Source organism: Idiotropiscis lumnitzeri, chromosome 19, assembly GCF_059441095.1.
Source record: "Idiotropiscis lumnitzeri isolate Australia: NSW breed Sydney's pygmy pipehorse chromosome 19, RoL_Ilum_1.0, whole genome shotgun sequence".
Lineage (NCBI taxonomy): Eukaryota > Metazoa > Chordata > Actinopteri > Syngnathiformes > Syngnathidae > Idiotropiscis > Idiotropiscis lumnitzeri.
The window spans coordinates 257,348-269,803 of record NC_142409.1 but is presented as its reverse complement, the minus strand read 5'-3'; the positions used below and the strand labels follow the sequence as shown (position 1 = coordinate 269,803).

Genomic DNA, 12,456 nt, shown 5'->3' with positions numbered 1-12,456 from the left:
GGAGAAAGACCAATGAGAGCGAGCTAAAGTTAACTGCAATACACATAGCCAATAGAATCATGCCAGGATGCCTTTGTCTGTGCCATTTGCATGTTGTATAGTATGAATCATTACTGGGCAACTCGGAGGTAGAACACATTCGCTGGTGGCAAGAGAGGTGTAGAGTTGTATTGAGAGGGACTCGAGACCCAGGGGCCATGTAGAAAATCTGTATTGGGAATAAATCCACTTTGTGCGTGAAAATGCCGGCTTCCTGATACCTTTCTATTGCAGAACGAGCGCGCATATTGTTGGATGAGTGGGAGTTGGTTAAGGTCGCAAATTGGAGTCAGATTACTAATTCGAGTTTACATTGGTTTAAAATTAAATTCTAACATTGATATAAAGATAAATTCCAACACAATGTTTGGTTTTTTTCCCCCTTCTATTGTGTAAACAATCTGTGTGCTCATCCATACCTGTGGTACATCTGAGCTAATGTCTTGAAATGCATGTGAAACTTTCCAAATCTTTAAAGTTATGTAGAGCTCCTGTTCTGTTTAAAGTCAAAAGAAAGAAGTTTCTAAAAGTTAGGGCTACGCAATATTGGAAAAAGGTGGTATAGATTTTGAATATTGTGATATTGATATTCTTTCTATATTTAACATTTATGTGAATAGAATTGGCCTTGAGTAATATATGAGAAAGCACATATTATGACATGACTTTCTTTTAAGTTTCCGGTAATGCTTTTCACTTTGAAAAAATGTGGCTGTGCCATCATGAATGTTCTTAACTTGATTTTTTAAATTATAGTTCATGTCACAGTTTGGTGGTAGAGGGTCAAAGGTTACAGCACGGTAATAAGATCAAGACTTGAGGTTTCAGTTGACGCGTCATTTTCCTTGTTAAAACACTGTTGTTTATCTATAGCAAAATGTTTTGAGTGATTTGTGAAAAACCTGTAAAATAACCGCAATGCCACAATGCTTTAAAGTTGCCCCCTGCCACTCACAGCTCCACTTGTCTGCATTCTTCCAACTCATTAGCCTCTTGTGTACAAGTGTTGGGAATTGAACATGAGTGCTACAAGACTTGAAGGATCTGTCCAATGTTGTCTTATATAAGTTGCACTCATGTCAAACTCCCTGTTCATGGTCTTAATACTTTTTCTGCAGGAGAACTACCAGACCCCTCAACGCCCTTCTGCTCCCTCTTTTGTCCCTGCCTTCTTTCAATCTAGTCCTATTGAGATTGAGACTATGCCACGAAAAGGGAAGAATTCGCAGGCTGTTAAGTTGAGCTGGGAAAAACGTGCTAAAACACGTAACTCCCAAGCACCTCTTGCACAGCCTGACGATTTCTGTGCCCACAGTGCCATTGCACAATTCGAGGACAAGACTGACGACCGTGCTGTTGCACACTTTGTGATGGACCTTTTTCAGAATGACGACGGCTATATGATGGACGAACGTGCGCAAGCACACTTTCAAATTGACTTTTTTCAGATTGAATACAATGATACCCATATTGAGAATGATACCCGTATTGAGAATGATGATACAAAGATGGAGAGTGATGATACAAAGATTGAGAATGATGATACAAAGAGTGAGAATGATGACTCACCGATGGAGAATGCTGACAACGCTGATTCACCGATTGAGAATGCTGACGACAAAGCTGATTCACCGATTGCGAATGCTGATGACAAAGGTGGTTCACAGATTGAGAAAAATGATTTTCATGCAGAGTCTCAATTTGAGAATGTTTTCCTTTCTTAATCACAATTTGATCGACCTCTGCAAGTAATCTGGTCTGCTCTACAACATGCGTCTATAACATATGTATTGGCATCACAGAGCCAAAATTATCCAAGGTATGGCAAATCCAGAAACAGTCAATGTGTTGCTAATTCTGTTACATTTCTGGCTTTCCGACTAGAGTTGAATAACCTGACTAGCTCTGACCTGGATGCTGTTCTCTGCCGTGGCAATGAACTGTGCTTCCAGCGATAGTAAATGGTTTTAGTAAACAGCATGTGTTAATACAGAGTCAGTCTCAGTCTGGTTTGTTCACTACTTTCTGTGGTGATACGCTGTTTCTGAACCTTCGTAACAGACTTAAGTACTTGAAAACAGAGGTTCATTATGCCCTTCTAATTATGAATTTACTGTGCATTGCTGTTTTCTGAGATAACCAAGGCAGATAAGGCTATTTTACTATCCGCAAACTTTATCGCGATGACGTTGGTTTTAAAACAAGACAGCGCTCCTACATAGCGCGCTGTTATTCAAACAACCCTGAATTCAGAGCAAAGCACAAGGAAATGATGAGACGTGCAATGAAAAGAAAATATGATTTATTGAGGACTAATACACTACGCCGAGCAAGTAAGGTTTTGAAAAAATACATAGTAATAAACCAACTATGTAGCGAGAGAAGTGACTGTGAAATCAGGAAAGCTGTTGAGCCATTCAAAACACTAATAAAGATAAAGATGTCCTTTTAATAGTCCCACAATGGGGAAATTTGAGGTGTTACAGCAGCAAAGATATGATCACACAGTCGGCGGCGTAATGTAGCCATTAATGTATAACATTAGCAGCAGACATTCATAAAAAGCATGCAAATATCAACACTGTATAAAGGTATATACAACATATACAAGTGTAAGGAAACACTCCTTATGCCTGTCCATGATACAGAGGGGAAATGAATAAAAACGCTGCACAATTGCACTAATGCCCGCCCCGTTTGTAGGCCTGACCCAATGTTCCTGTTAAAAAGCCTGACAACAGGAACGAGCGGCGACATCTCTCTTTCGTACAGCGAGTGTGAAACAGTCTATCACTGAAGGAGCTGTGGAGTGTTCTAAGAGTGTCATTGAGTGGGTGGGCTGGGTTGTCCAGCATTGATGACAGTTTTGCCGTCATCCTCCTGCCCCCCACTGAGTCCACAGAGTCCAGGGAGCAGCCCAGGACAGAGCTGGCCCTCCTCAATAGTTTGTCCAGTCTCTTTTTGTCCCGGCCCGAGATGCCTCCTGCCCAAGAGACCACTCCATAGAAAATGACCGATGAAACCACCGAGTCATAGAAGTTCCTGAGGAGTGTCCCCCGAACGCCAAAGGACCTCAGCCTCCTGAGTAGGAAGAGTCTGCTCTGACCCTTCCTATAGAGAGCGTCTGTGTTGACGCTCCAGTCCAGTTTATTGTTCAGATGAACACCCAGGTACTTGTAAGTTGAGACCCTCTCAACGTCTGTTCCCTGTATATTCACTGGTGCAGGTGGAGAGTGCAGACGCTTGCGGAAATCCACCACCAGCTCTTTGGATTTCTCAGCGTTGATTTGGAGGCGGTTCTGCTGACACCAGTCCACAAAACCCTGCGTAACCCCTCTGTACTCCCAATCGTCACCGTCAGTGATGAGGCCGACAATCGCAGAGTCATCAGAGAACTTCTGCAGGTGACAGGTTGTGGAATTGTATTTGTAGTCTGAGGTGTAGAGGGTGAACAGGAAGGGAGCCAGAACAGTTCCCTGCGGCGCTCCCGTGCTGCAGAGGAGCATGTCAGACACACAGTCCTGTGTCCTCACGTACTGTGGCCGGTTTGTGAGGTAGTCGTGGATCCATGTGATGAGGTGGTGGGCCACTCCCGCCTGCTCCAGCTTGTCTCCCAATAGGGTGGGCTGGATGGTGTTGAAAGCACTGGAGAAATCAAAGAACATGATCCTCACAGTGCTCCCCGCCTTCTCCAGGCGGGAGAGTGAAGTGTGGAGCAGGTAGATGATGGCATCATCCACGCTGATAATTAAGAATGGACTCACATTTGTCTGCCGTGTTGGCCACACAGCATTATTTCCTAACCAGGTTCGCTCTTGTCAGCGTCGCGTTCATAAGAAACATAAACATATTGTCCAACGTTGCCTCACAGGAAAGTTTGTTCATACGTCAGATAACCAACTGAAAGAAAAATATAGTGGATATGTCATACTTGCTATGAACATCTCAAAGATGGTAAAATGCCAGCACTTGCTGTGGCGAACAATCTCACACTTGTAGATATTCCAAATGAACTGTGTGGTTTGAACATACTGGAGACACCTCATTTCCAAATGTATATCATATATCATTTGCCAAAATTGTCCCTCTTCCAAAAGGTCAACAACGAGCCATTCGAGGGAATGTTGTGTGTGTGCCATCAGACGTACAAGAGACAGTCAATGCCCTGCCGAGACTAAGAAGTCGGTCACAGATGTTGAGAGTGAAACTGAAGAGACGACTCTCCTACAATGGCCATCAGCTCTTTCAAATTGTGACTTGGTCAAACCTGGTAAGTGCTCTGATAAAACTGAAACAAATTCATCCGCAGTACATTACCATTCGTTTCCAACTGGGCAAAACACGCTAAATGAAGAGAGACAAACTCACACCAAGCAAATATTTTAAGACACTGCTGTGTTGCGTTGATGAACGTTTTGCAAAAGATGCAACCTACTTGTTCTTCACTCAGTTTGTGACTGAAATCTACCAGGTGACGTCAAGCATGAGAATTCAACTCCACAAAGGTAAACCTTTTACCAGAGGTGGTCGAAGAATAAACAATGCTATGCTGCAGGATAAAAGAGAAGTTGAAAAACGGTTGCGCAGCAAAGATGCAATCCGCTTCATGATGCCATTGAGCGGTACGCCAGCCTATTGGGAAAGAACCACCAAAGATCTTTTTGCCCTTATTTAACAGCTGGGCACACCCATGTTCTTTTGTACATTTTCTGCTGCTGAAATGCGTTGGCCAGAGGTCATCACTGCCATTAAGGGTCAACAAGGTAAACAGGTGACTTTTGATGAATTTGACTGGACCACCAAGTGTGAAATCCTGCGCAGGAATCCCGTGACAATAATGCTCATGTTTGACAAACGTGTGGAAGCTCAGTTCCGAGATCTGATCCTGTCTCCGGCACAACCGATTGGTAAAGTTGAAGATTACTTTTACAGGTTAGAGTACCAGCACAGATGAAGTCCTCACTTTCATTGCCTCGATTAGGTTGAAGGCGCACCTGTTTTTGACGAAGCCTCAGATCAAGCCATTTGTGATTTCTTTTTTTGTCCAAATTTGTGCTGTCAAGTGTTTCACTCTGTTCTGTTTTCTCATACAGAGTGGACGATTAATGCATTGACTTGCTTACTTCACTTTTATTAACTTCTTAACTTTTTCAGTACAGTACGTTACTTCAGTCTGTTGACATATGGAAAACGTCACTTCCTCTTTCTCCCGTCCGTCACTGTAATGCGCCCCTAAGCAACATAACATAACTAACAATAATATTGTTACATCTTTTCTTTTTTCAATTTGAAGCACTTCCTGGAAATGTAACCTTTTCATACACATTTTCATGCAGATTATGTATTCCTACTGGAAAATTATACCTAATCTAACTTTGCCAACATAAACCGTCACTTTCAGTGCATTATTTGTAAATTAACCCAAAATATAGTAACAAATTCCAATCCTTGTTTACAAGCAGTCTCCAATAAATATAACATCTGCTTTCCATTATGTGTGCTCCAAAACATTATGTAAAACATTTTGTCAGTATTATCCAACCCCCCCAACCAGCAAACAAATCATACATTGACATTTACTGTTTTTTTTTCCCTAACATAAACATCAAAAACCTCTTTTTTTTTTTTCTCCAAACAAAAATATCCCAAATCTTCTGTCTTCACTGCGTATACTCCTCCAAATATTTAGGCTTAAACACCTGACGACCTGATCTGGTGACAACTTTGACAACTCTGAAGTCCCCTGAGTCCCACTCCTCGTTGACGTGACAGATCCTGTATCATGGTCTCGTCTAAGGTGTCGTCGATTTCTCTTCACAACTCCTCCAGGGTCCAGCTTCACCTCGTAAGATCTGTGATCCACTGGTCCTACTACTTGTGCAGTTCTCCAGACGCCACCAAGATCAAAAGGCTGGACCCTCACCTTGTCTCCATTTTTCAAGGCATCCAAATTTTTAGCGGTGCGGTTGTAATATTTTCCTTGACGATGTTGGTTGTGTCTAATTCCTTGCACATTATTATGCAGCTCCGGTTCTAGCAGAGTATCTCTTGTAGGGAGCAGTGTCCTCGTCCTCCTGTTCAGCAGTCTCTGCGCAGGGCTAGTTGCAAGACCTTGGCTCAGTGTGTTGCGATGGTCCAATATTGCCAGATAAGGGTCCCGTCTAGCCATTGCAGCTTTCTTCATGAGACATTTGGCTGTTTTTACTGCAGACTCTGCCTTTCCATTGCTCTGGGCGTAACCAGGGGATGATGTTCTGTGTGTGAATTCCCATGCCAGGCTAAACCGTCTAAACTAATGGGAGGTATATTGTGGGCCATTATCTGATACCACAATATGAGGGATACCTTGTCGTGCAAAATGTGCTTTGAGTTTTCGAATAACTGTGGCGCTTGTAGTGTCTGGAAGATAATCTACTTCCCAGAAGTTGGAATAATAATCCACAGTTATTAAGTAGTCCTTGCCATGGAATGAGAACAAGTCCGTTCCTATCTTTGCCCAGGGTCTGTATTCCATCTCATGCGAGTGTAGCATCTCCTTCTGCTGTCTGGAGTCCACTGACCTGCATACATCACATTTTAATATAAAGTTCTTTATTTGTTGATTCATTCCCGGCCAGTATACACAGTCTCTCACACGTCTGAGACATCCTTCAATCCCGAGATGAGAAGAGTGGATGCGACAAGTCATATCCCTCCAGAGTGCATCAGGAATCGCTGCTCTCTCTCCTTTGAAAACAATTCCATCCTGATGACTTAACTCATCCTGAAATGAGTAGAAATGTTGGATATCCGCTGGGATGTCTTTTTTGTTCTTTGGCCACCCTTTTCGGATCAGATTTATCAGCTGTTGTAATTTTTTATCCTCTTTTGTCGCTAATCACAGTCTGGGGTCTGTTGATTAAGGACTTTCTGACCAACAGACCCCAGACTGTGTTGCTCGGCCCCTACACGTCCTCCACCCTCATGCTGAGCACCGGTTCCCCCCAAGGATGCGTGCTGAGCCCTCTCCTGTACGCCCTCTACACCTACGACTGCAGCCCGGCCCACGGCAACAACACCATCGTCAAGTTTGCTGACGACACGACAGTGGTCGGTCTGATCTCGGAAGGTGACGAGACAGCCTACAGAGAGGAGGTAAAGAGACTGACAACTTGGTGCAAGGACAACAGACTGCACCTTAACTCTGCTAAAACAAAGGAGATTGTCGTTGACTTCAGGAGGAACAAGACGCTGCCGCCCCCCCTCTGCATCGAAGGCGTGTGTGTGGAGAGGGTCCACACGTTCAAGTTCTTGGGAGTACAGATCTCCGACGACCTTTCTTGGACTCACAACACCACAGCAGTGGTAAAGAAGGTTTACCAGCGTCTGCACTTCCTGAGAGTCCTCAGGAAACTCAACGTGGACAGGAAGCTGCTGCTAGCCTTCTACCACTCGTCCATCGAGAGCCTGTTGATGTACTGTGTCTCCACCTGGTACAGCGGCTGCACTGAGGCGGACAGAGTGAGGCTCCAGAGGACAGTCAAAACAGCGCAAAGGATTATTGGCTGCCCTCTCCCCTCGCTGTCGGACATCTACACCGCCCGGTGCCTCAGAAGGGCTCTCAACATCGTCAAAGACAATACCCACCCAAACTCACACCTGTTCGACCTGTTGCCCTCTGGCAGGCGCTACAGATGCATCAAATCAAGGACCAATAGACTGAGAAACAGTTTCTGTCCGAGAGCCATCTCCATTCTGAACTCTCACACACACACGAGAACACCCCTACCTTGCAGAACAGCATCGTGATGTGTTTTTATATACCCTATTCAGTACTAAATTCCATTACACTCTTATTTATTTATCTAATTTATATATTTGTCTGTATTATTGTTGTATTGCACTGGAGAGGGGAGCCCTCTAATCTCGTTGCACACTTGAGTACAATGACAATAAAGGGATTTCTATTCTATTCTATTTCTATTCTAATCGAATTAAGGTGAGTCTTTCAGTCGAGATGGGCAGGTGCTCAATCATATTAACAGTTTCCACCCTTGACTCCATGTCCACTTCCTGACAGTCCGGTAAATATGCTCTGCTCAAAGTATCGGCTACCAACATGTCCCGGCCTGGTATATAAGTCACATGTATATTGTACTTCTGTAGCCTGAGCAACATTCTTTGAAGCCTCTTTGGTGCACTAGCAAAGTTTTTTTGTGCATGTTTTCCAAGGGCTTGTGATCACTTTGGACGACCACCTCTCTTCCATAGGTGTACTGATGAAATTTCTCCATTCCAAATACAATTGCGAGGCATTCCTTCTCTATTTGAGCGTAGCCCCTCTCTGTTGGTGTCATGGCTCTGCTACCATATGCCACTGGCTTTCCATCCTGCATGAGGACAGCTCCCAGTCCTGTCTCGGAAGCATCACACTGCAGCGTCAGAGCTTCTCGCTGGTCGTGGTATTTCAGGACTGGAGCATTGGCTATCTTTTCTTTCAGTCGCTCAAACGTCCCTTCCTGGACCTCTGTCCATTCCCACATGTTTTCTTTATGTGTCAGTTGTCTCAAAACTTCACAGTCATCTGACAAGTGTTCATAAAATTTTCATAGGTAATTTACTTTTTAGGTAATTTAAATTTAATTTGTTCTGGCTCCCTTCCTGTTCACCCTCTACACCTCGGACTACAAATACAATTCCACAACCTGTCACCTGCAGAAGTTCTCTGATGACTCTGCGATTGTCGGCCTCATCACTGACGGAGACGATCGGGAGTACAGAGGGGTTACGCAGGGATTCGTGGACTGGTGTCAGCAGAACCGCCTCCAAATCAACGCTAGGAAATCCAAAGAGCTGGTGGTGGATTTCCGCAAGCGTCGGCACTCTCCACCTGCACCAGTGAATATCCAGGGAACAGACTTTGAGAGGGTCTCAACTTACAAGTACCTCGGTGTTCATCTGAACAATAAACTGGACTGCAGCGACAACACAGACGCTCTCTATAGGAAGGGTCAGAGCAGACTCTTCCTACTCAGGAGGCTGAGGTCCTTTGGCGTTCGGGGAACACTCCTCAGGAACTTCTATGACTCGGTGGTTTCATCAGTCATCTTCTATGGAGTGGTCTCTTGGGCAGGAGGCATCTCGGGCCGGGACAAAAAGAGACTGGACAAACTAGTGAGGAGGGCCAGCTCTGTCCTGGGCTGCTCCCTGGACTCTGTGGACTCAGTGGGGGGCAGGAGGATGACGGCAAAACTGTCATCAATGCTGGACAACCCAGCCCACCCACTCAATGACATTCTGAGAACACTCCACAGTTCCTTCAGTGATAGACTGTTACACCCTCGCTGTACCAAAGAGAGATTTCGCCGCTCCTTCCTGCCGACTGCTGTCAGACTTTTTAACAAGAACATTGGGTCAGGCCTACAAACGGGAGGGCATTAGTGCAATTGTGCAGTCCTAGGATGCAATATATACTACTACTGTACTTTCAGCCAATGGTGTACTTAAATATTGACCAATGATGTATTTTGTTTACCATTACAGTATTCTTATAACAGTACTTCTATCACTGCAGCATTTCTACCATTGCAGGACGTTCACTATTACCGTACTTTTATCATTGCAGTATTTTTCTATCGTTGCAGTACTTTTACTATTACAGTACTTTTACCATTGCAGTATATTTTATCATTTCAGTACTCTTACCATTACGGTACTTTTATCATTGCAATATTTTTATGATTGCAGTATTTTCAGTCATTCAGTAGTTTTTTATCATTACAGCGTTTCCCCCTCTGTATAATGGACAGGCATTAGGAGTGTTTCCTTACACTTAGATACGTTTATATTGTGTATATTTGCATGCTTTTTATGAATGTCTGCTGCTAATGTTATACATTAACGGCTACATTACGCCGCCGACTCTGTGTGATCTATATCTTTGCTGCTGTAACACCTCAAATTTCCCCATTGTGGGACTAATAAAGGACATCTTATCTTGCCATACCCATGAGTCGCTGTACTCCTCTCACATCAGAAGGTCTCGGCATCTCCCTGATGGCTCGCACTTTCTCTGGGTCTACACACAGTCCCTCAACTGTCAGTAGGTGTCCTATATAAGGTACTTTTGTTTGTCGCAGCTTGAATTTGTCCTTGTTTAGTTTTATGTTTTTCTCTGTGCACCTCTGTAAGAAGCGTCTCAGTTTCACATCATGGTCTCGGATAGCTTCCTCCTGGGTTGTCCCTTCTCCTGTAATTAATATATCATCAGCAATGATGTATGTTCCAGGTAGGTTTTCCAGTGCATGTGTGAGTTTCCTTTGAAAGATCTCTGGCGCTGGGCTTATGCCCATTGGCATCCTGAGCCACCTAAAGCGTCCAACTGGGCTTGAGAAGGTTGTGAGGTAACTTGACTCCTCCTCAAGTTTAATGTGCCAAAATCCATGTTTTACATCACAAACGGTGAATACTTTTGCATTTGCAAGTTCTGGTAAGATGTCATCTATTGTTGGGAGTGGAAAATGGCTCAGTTTAAGTGCTCAATTCAACGGTTTGGGGTCAATGCAGATCCTCAACTTCCCACTCGTTTTTTTCAATGAAACCATGCTACTAATCCAGTCTGTACTTCGTTCCACGGGTGCAATGATTTCTCTTTTTACCACTTCCTTGAGTTCCTCCTTGAGGGGTACCATCAATGTAACTGGCACTCTACGTTTTGGCAATTTTACTGGTGGTATACTATTATCTATTTCAATCTTGTATTCTCCTTCCATACAGCCATCACCAATAAAAACTGTAGAAAATTCGGTTTCTATCATTTCCATCATCATTTTGTTGCAAAGTTCATCTTTTGCGACAGACAACACTTCTTTTGTTACTATGCTGTCCACTGTCATGATGTTCTCATATTGAACCTTTATCAGCTTCATGTCTTCACTTGCCTTTCTGCCCAATATTGGAACACCTCCGTCCGTGTTCACAACTTGAAACAGCACTCGGTAAAGTTTGTTATTTCTGGGGTTCCTTATTTTGACTCTACACTGGCCCAATGGGCTCATTTTTGTTTTATTGTACATTACCAGTACTTTGTCAGAATGTTCTAGCTTTACATCTGGGTTTAGGTGATGCACAGGAATGACATTACAGCTCACTCCACAGTCTATTTGAAATTTAACCTGTGTAGTGTCAATCAGCATACCAGCAAAGAGTTGTTTTTCTGGAGTATGCTGGTCTCCAATTTGGTACACGTTCTCTTTTGTCTCAACATTGTGGGTTATCATCATAATATCTTCATATTCTTCTCTATCTTGCTCTTGAACTGCATTCACAGCCCTATCATTTTTACCATGTGTATTTTTTGTCTTACACATAGCAGCAAAATGATCATCCTTCCCACATTTTTTACTTCTTTCCAAAAGCAGGGCACTTCTTTTTATTCCACTCATGCTTCTTGCCACAAAACTTACAGCAAACATCACCAGTGCTTGCCTTTTCTTGTTTGAGTAGATGCACTTCCTCCACTGACTGCCCTTGCAGTGTTTTACAGTTTTCTCGTGACAACTCTGTTGCTCAACAAATCTTCATGCATTTTTCTAATGTCAGATTGTCTTCTCTCAGCAGTCTTTCTCTCAGCCCATTGTCGTTTGTGCCACACACTATTCTATCTTTTATCAATGAGTCTCTTAACTGCTCAAAATTGCAGGTGCTTGCCAAAACTCTCAATTCAGTAACGTACTTGTCCACATTTTCGCCCGGTGTTTGATCTCTCATGAAGAATCTGTATCTCTCCACAGTCTCGTTTAACTTAGGGTTACAATGTTCGTCGAATTTTCTCATCATCTCCCTCACGGTAGTCCTTGCCAACACACAACACAACAACGTGTTTAACAGTTCTCTACCTTCTTCTCCTATGAGGTAATGAAACAGCTTGCATTTCGTGGATTCCTCTGAGTCCGGCATTGTCAGGTCCACATACAATGTGATTTCCTCTTTCCACGTTTTCCACGTCTTCGACAAATTGTTTGAATCCAAAGCCAGAATCGGCGGCGGTCGCAGTCCTTCCATCGTAGCGACTGTCCGTAGTTAGCTTCCGTGCTAACGAGCTCGCGATCCTTTCAACACTCTCTTCATGTCGCCAGTTACGACTCACGCGCTGCCACCATGTTTCACTCTGTTCTGTTTTCTCATACAGAGTGGACGATTAAAGCATTGACTTGCTTACATCACTTTTATTAACTTTTTCAGTACAGTACGTTACTTCAGTCTGTTGACATAGGGAAAACGTCACTTCCTCTTTCTCCCGTCCGTCACTGTAATGCGCTCCCTAAGCAACATAACATGACTAACAATAATATTGTTACATCAAATGATTATTTTTTTCAATATATTTAATCACAAAAAAAATCTATGATTAATTGCGATGAATCACATTTTTCAACT

At 43.4% G+C, this 12,456-nt stretch overlaps 1 protein-coding gene across 1 annotated transcript in view; it reads left to right on the top strand.

The window, feature by feature from the left end:
* Positions 1-1,163: 1,163 nt before the first annotated feature.
* Positions 1,164-12,456, top strand: part of LOC148317947 (uncharacterized) — a 28,483-nt gene continuing 17,190 nt past the window's right edge. Inside the window, exons 1-2 of the mRNA XM_088282319.1 lie at positions 1,164-1,695; positions 4,137-4,309. The gene's annotated coding sequence lies outside the window, so the exon portion shown is untranslated. The remainder of the gene's footprint in view (positions 1,696-4,136; positions 4,310-12,456) is intronic.